This window comes from Cyprinus carpio, chromosome B19 (assembly GCF_018340385.1).
Source record: "Cyprinus carpio isolate SPL01 chromosome B19, ASM1834038v1, whole genome shotgun sequence".
NCBI lineage: Eukaryota > Metazoa > Chordata > Actinopteri > Cypriniformes > Cyprinidae > Cyprinus > Cyprinus carpio.
This window is the reverse complement of record NC_056615.1, coordinates 27,160,755-27,168,123: the sequence shown is the minus strand read 5'-3', so window position 1 is coordinate 27,168,123 and position 7,369 is coordinate 27,160,755. Positions and strand designations below refer to the sequence as shown.

Below are 7,369 nucleotides of genomic sequence, written 5' to 3'. Positions count from 1 at the left end.
GTTTTTCATTATTTGGTGACCCAGAAATTTGTTGTACTGTACCTAATTTCCCAAATATAATAATAAAAAAGAAAAAAAAAATGTGATGGAACAGAATGTTTCTCATTATTTATTTACTTATCACTCTTCGGGGTGAAATGTGTGACTAAACATGTCTTTTTTTTTTTTTTTTTGTGAGATTCACCAAAGCATCAGAGAGTTATTTATGCCCATCTCTATCTGTGAACAGCAGCATGTCACAAAATAACACAAGTGCCATAGATCTATATTTAAATAAGAAAAGCAGTGTGTTCAGTCGCAGCACATTCAGGCGAGCCACTCGCTCTTCTGTGTGTGTGTGTGTGTGAATGAATGTGGCAGTGAAGAAACTGAGGAAGTTCAGTATCCTGCGCCTAAAACTCACGCTTTCCCGAGCTGATCATTTACAAACCCACAATTCCCATTAAATCAGGAATCAGAACAGATGTCATCAGCTCAGATTTGACGTCAGATCCCGTGGGTTCATAGCTGCAGCTAAAGGCTTTTTATAAAACAATGGACAAGATTAAAATCTCCTCGTATTGCATTGCTCTCCCATAATAGTGCTTGGCACAGAAACCTGTGTTTGCAAACCACATTTCTTTACAGATATAAACGTATCTACATTCTTACACGATAATGTACAAAGAAAGATGTAAGTGCAAATACAGTATGCATGCATGAGCTTCAGCACTGCGAGCGAGTGAAGGGCAAAAACTCCACGAAACGAACATCTTCAAGAGCCTCGGCTCGGAGGAAATAATACTGTCGGCTCACAGGAACGATCACTGCATGTCACGGCAGAAGGAGCTCCAATATCAAACATCAAAGAAAATCACGAAGAAGACCCTCAGCGTGATCTAATAACAGGATTCAGTGTGAAGCCAGTACTTGGCTCTATATGACATCATCATCATGACCTTTGACACCGTGTGTTTGTTCCTTCACTCTCAGTTTATAAAGTAGGGCCGGGCGATATATATACTCTGTTTAGAAAATAGCATACATTTATAAAATAATAACACTGTGATGTTATTTCACCTTTAAGTTTCTGATTTCAACTTCAGTTGCGGTAAAAAGCAAGTAAGTTTGATTCATTTCCATAAATAAATTCATGTGCATGTTACATTTGCTCTTGTGTTTATAAAATATAGTAAACTGAAGCCAAGATAACTTTTAATTGGCCATTAAGTTTGTGATTTGAATTTCATTAGTAGTAAAACACAATTGAGTTTGATTCATTTCCATGAATCATTTCAAACTGTCTATATCGATGAATCGATTCAGATGATTCAGTGATTTGTTTGAGTAAGTTATATTTGTTTCATGTGTTTACAGAATAATGTATATTTAAAGACTAAAGCAATGTTGTGATTATTTTATTTTGGCCATTATGTTTCTGATTTGAACTTTGGTTGTTCAAACCATCGGTTTCAATGAATCGATTCAAATGATTCAATGATTCGTTTTCGTGTTATAGGCCTATTTGTTTTTGTGTTTACAAAATAACATAATATATATAAACTGAAACAACTATGTGATTATATTATTTGGCAATTAAGTTTCTGATTTAAATTTTATTAGTAGTAAAACGCACTTAATTTTGATTAATTTCCATTAATCATTTCAAACTATCGATGAATCGATTCAGATGATTCAGAGATTTGTTTGTGTATTATATTTGCTCTTGTGCTTACAAAATATTGTATATATTTAAAGACTGAAGCAATGTTGTGATGATTTTATTTTGGCCACTATGTTTCTGATTTGAACTTTGGTTGTTCAAACCATCGGTTTCAATGAATCGATTCAAATGATTCAATGATTCATTCGCGTGTTATATTTGTTTTTGTGTTTACAAAATATCATAATATTCATAAACTGATACAACAGTGTGATTCTATTATTTAGCCATCAAGTTTCTGATTTGAACTTCAGACCTAAAAAAGAAACAAGTCTGATTCGATTTCATGAATCAGTTCTATGAATCAATTCAAATGATTCAATTCTTTTTTGTGTGTTAATATAGCTGTTTATGTTTTTTATATATATCAGTTCTTGTGTTCACATGATTTTTACTGTATTTTCAATCTTGCATTATACATTTTTAATCAAATTGGTTGAAATTGACTAAAATAAATCAGCCTTTAAATCCAAATATATAAATATTAATATACACTAAACATGTTCAAAAGGCTGAAAAATTACATAATAAAATTATTATATTTTTTTTAAATTTAAATATAATTTTTGTATATATTATTTTATGATCATATCGCCCAGCCCTAACAATCTGCAGTATTAAATTCAAATATAAATATGGTCCAGAGTTGCTGGTAGAAGTTAAATAACATTGACAACTGCATTTCAACAAAACAATGCTGAAAAAGTTCACACTTTTCCCCCGGACAGGAAAAAGCTTTCATCAACCACCAGTCATTTTTTTTACATTAAGAAACAAGTGTTTTCTGGTGGTGTCCAGGCTCTGAGAGAGTCACTGATTCAGTCTGAATCTGTCCAGCAGGCGGCGCTCTTTCTCTGTGTCTCAGACTCGGGGCTCCAGTCTGTGCGAGAGCTCGAACAGCGTCTGCTGATTGTCGATGATGTGAAGGTAATGGATGCTGGAGCGCACCTCAGGACTGTCACACGGAGAAAGCTCGTTCCCTGAGAAGAGGACAAATCCATGCAGTTCATAGATTTAAAATAGCATTCAAACATACCTGCAAAACGTCTGCATAAAATATCTGCACAAATCAACCAACAACATTTCATTTGAAATCCCTGATATCAATACATACTATGCATTTGCATTAAGTTCACATTAAAGAATATTAACCATGTATTCATTTTGATCCAATGAATCATGACATATACAAGTTTGACCAAATTAGACAAATGATCTTTGTGCGAGTCTGACCTGTCTGATCCGTCTGGCAGTGGCGAATGAGTCGGACCGTATCAGCGATCATGTGCTGAGAACAGAGACAAACGTCAGTAACACTGATGACCTGACCGGTGATGAGTGACAGCTGTCAATCACTGATGATCCGATCTGACCGGTGATGAGTGACAGCTGTCAATCACTGATGATCCGATCTGACCGGTGATGAGTGACAGCTGTCAGTCACTGATGATCTGACCGGTGATGAGTGACAGCTGTCAGTCACTGATGATCTGACCGGTGATGAGTGACAGCTGTCAGTCACTGATGATCTGACCGGTGATGAGTGACAGCTGTAAATCAATGACGATCTGACCGGTGATGAGTGACAGCCGTCAGTCACTGATGATCTGACCGGTGATGAGTGACAGAGTCACTGATGATCTGACCGGTGATGAGTGACAGCTGTCAATCAATGATGATCTGACCGGTGATGAGTGACAGCCGTCAGTCACTGACTGACCGGTGATGAGTGACAGCTGTCAGTCACTGATGTGACCGGTGATGAGTGACAGCTGTCAGTCACTGATGAGACCGGTGATGAGTGACAGCTGTCAGTCACTGATGATCTGACCGGTGATGAGTGACAGCTGTCAGTCACTGATGATCTGACCGGTGATGAGTGACAGCTGTCAGTCACTGATGATCTGACCGGTGATGAGTGACAGCTGTCAGTCACTGATGATCTGACCGGTGATGAGTGACAGCCGTCAGTCACTGACGATCTGACCGGTGATGAGTGACAGCTGTCAGTCACTGATGATCTGACCGGTGATGAGTGACAGCCGTCAGTCACTGACGATCTGACCGGTGATGAGTGACAGCCGTCAGTCACTGATGATCTGACCGGTGATGAGTGACAGCTGTCAGTCACTGATGATCTGACCGGTGATGAGTGACAGCTGTCAGTCACTGATGATCTGACCGGTGATGAGTGACAGCCGTCAGTCACTGACGATCTGACCGGTGATGAGTGACAGCTGTCAGTCTGATGATCTGACGGTGATGAGTGACAGCTGTCAATCAATGATGATCTGACCGGTGATGAGTGACAGCCGTCAGTCACTGATGATCTGACCGGTGATGAGTGACAGCTGTCAGTCACTGATGATCTGACCGGTGATGAGTGACAGCTGTCAATCAATGATGATCTGACCGGTGATGAGTGACAGCTGTCAATCACTGACACACAGAACACTCACCAGCTTCTCAAAGTTCACCAGATTATCGTGAAATGTTTTGTTCCCCTCGTGGATGAAGGTGATATCTGAAAACCAACACAGATCACAACATTACAACACCAACAAACTAATCGCTGGCTATACAGTTAAAGCATTTGTGTCAGGTGACAGGAAGTGGACTTTAACCTTTTACTTTTACAATAATTTAATAATAAAACATAAAATAAAACAACAATTACACAGATTTATAATATATTAATATTATGTAATCAAACAAAAATATTACTATATTTGAATAATAATATATTAACTAAAATAATAAAAATAAAATCATTTTGTCAATATTATTTTAATAAACAGAATAATCAATAATCTGTCATAAAACCAGCATTATTACATTTTAATAAAATTAATTTTTATTTTAAATATATCAATATTAAAGAAATAAATAACAATAACCCATATCTGCCACAAAAAACAGTATCATTATATTTTAACAATGTGATATACACAAAAAAATGAAAATACAATATTTTATATTTTTAATATAAACAAACAACAACCAGAGACAGTGTGCAGATTTTTTCAAATTATTTTATATTTTTTATATATCAATATTATGATATTGAACATAAGAATAATCATTTTGTCATAAAAGCAGTATTGTTATATTTTAATAATAAAATATAAACTAAAATGATGAATAAATATCATTATGAATAACTATTACATTTTTAATATATACATATTTTAATAAACAATAATGATCAGAATCAGTCATATAAGCAGTATTATTATATTTTAATAATAACATAGAAACATGATAAAATAATAAAAGATGAATATTTTTGAAGGTGTGTGTTTACCTTTGAGCAGCAGAGGCATGAAGGGGATTTTGGGCGGCTTCATCTTCTTGAAAGCGTCTCTGTAGGCTTTGTGATTCATGGATGGATCCTGAGGAAGAAATCAGATCAATCTCTTTATGTTACTGATGTGACATGAAATCAGAATCAACTCTGTTTGTATTAGAGCGCTGTTTTATGTAGTCTTTACAGACAGGGTTTGACTTACAGTCAGCAGCTCCAGCTCAGAGAAGAGCTTCTTGAACTTTCCAGGAACTTTCTGCAGAAACGAGACAGAAACTGTGAGAGCTGGTGAGCACAGGCTATAAACCAGCATGAGTAGAGAGCGCTTTTACCTCCCAGGTCTGGTTGAGGCGGCTGACGGCGGCCGTGTTTAAGCCCATGATGATAGCAAATGAGGAGTTGAGGTTCCTCTGCGCTTTACAGCTGAAACACACACAGAGTAAATCATCATGAGCAGATATTAAACACACAGTGTGCTCAGATCGTCTCAGACGAGACGCCTACAGTCCCTTCACTGGACGTCTGTGGAGTTAAATCTGTGCTAAATACTCAAACACCTCCTCATTCAGCGTGTCTCTATAGAGCAGCTTTTAAATAAGTCTCCAGTCAGAAACTATTAGTACAATTAGAAACCATTTGACAGTCCTCAAAATTCATTTACAAGCATTCAGACTGCAAAACTACTTCACAAAAATAACCACTACAGTAATAATAAATAGAACAATTAGAAACCATTAGACAGTCTTCAGAATTCATTTACAAGATTAAATATGTAAATTATATATTATTGTCACAGGTATTAAATATAAATATATATATATATAGATTATATAAAGCATTTTTTATTATATAAAATAAAATATAAACTAAAATAAAATGTTTAATGTTTCAGTATTGTTTTATTAAACATATATGAATAACCACTATGTAGTATTATGTTTTAATAATAAACTAAAATTATAAAATATTTAATATTTTTAATATATCAATATTATTGTACTAAACAAAAACAATAAGTATCTGTTATAAAATGCATTATTAAAATGTAATAATAAATAAAAACTAAAATAATACTTTAATATATTCCAGTTAATATATAAAATATTCCAGTTGTTTTTTTTTCTTTATATCTGTGAAAGAGTTTGTATTTAACACTTTATTGTATGAGACCTAAGAATAACTCATATCTGTCATAAAAAACATATTCTATTGTAACAATGAAATAACAATAAAATTAATACATTTAATAAAACAATAAAAATTAAATATGTAATATTTTAATAAATCTATTTTTTTATATAAAACATGAATGATCAGTATCTGTCATAAAAAGCAGTGTTATGTTTTAATAATAAACTACAATCTAAAATAATAAAATATTTTATTATTTTATTAACAAAAACAATCAATATGCCTCATGAAATTCATTATCATTTAATAATAAAAAAAAATAAACCAGAATAATAATAAAAAAATATTTTGAATATATTTTATTAAAATATTTTTTATTCTTTATATATTATTATCATTTCATTAAACATAAGAATAATCAGTATCTGTCATCAAAAGCAGTATTGTCAGTATTGTTCTGATGTCTTGAACGCTGCGGGACAGACGTGAGTCGTGAGGTGAAGTGAGACTCACTGCGCGGCGATCTTGATGAACTTCTTGAGGAGCTGCACTCGTTTACTGAGCGATGGACAGAGCAGCACCTCAGACATCACCCACTGCTGAACCTCATTACAGCGCCGCAGCAGCAGCTCCAGCGCCACCGTGTGGCCACTGCTCGCCTGACCGCTGAACGTGTAGAAGATCAGCTCTTGCTGCCACACACACGGGAGAAAGATTGAGGTCAGTGTGATGCCTTTAAAGAAATTCATACTTTTATTCAGCAAGGCTGCATTAAACTGATCAAAAGTAACAGTAAAGACATTTATAATGTTACAAAGATTCCATTTCAAATAAATGATGTTCTTTTGAACATTCCATTCATCTGTGAATCCTGGAAAATAAAATGTATCACAGTTTCCGTAAAAATATGAAGCCTCACAACTGTTTTCAACATTGATAATAATCAGAAATGTTTCTTCAAATCAGCATATTAGAATGATTTCTGAAGATCATGTGACACTGAAGACTGGAGTAATGATGCTGAAAATACAGCTGCGCATCACAGAAATAAATTATATTTGAACAGATATTCAAATAGAAAACGGCATTTCTGAACTGTAATAATATTTACTGTTTTTACAAAAAAAATTTTGTTAAATAAATGCAGCTCCAGTGAGCGGAAGAAACATCTTTTAAGAGATTAAAAATAAATAAATCTTACAGACCCACAAAACTTTAACCAGTAGTATATA

At 34.4% G+C, this 7,369-nt stretch overlaps 1 pseudogene; it reads right to left on the bottom strand.

Moving 5' to 3' along the window:
- Window positions 1-220: 220 nt before the first annotated feature.
- LOC109046231 overlaps window positions 221-7,369 on the bottom strand; it is a 59,180-nt pseudogene continuing 52,031 nt past the window's right edge.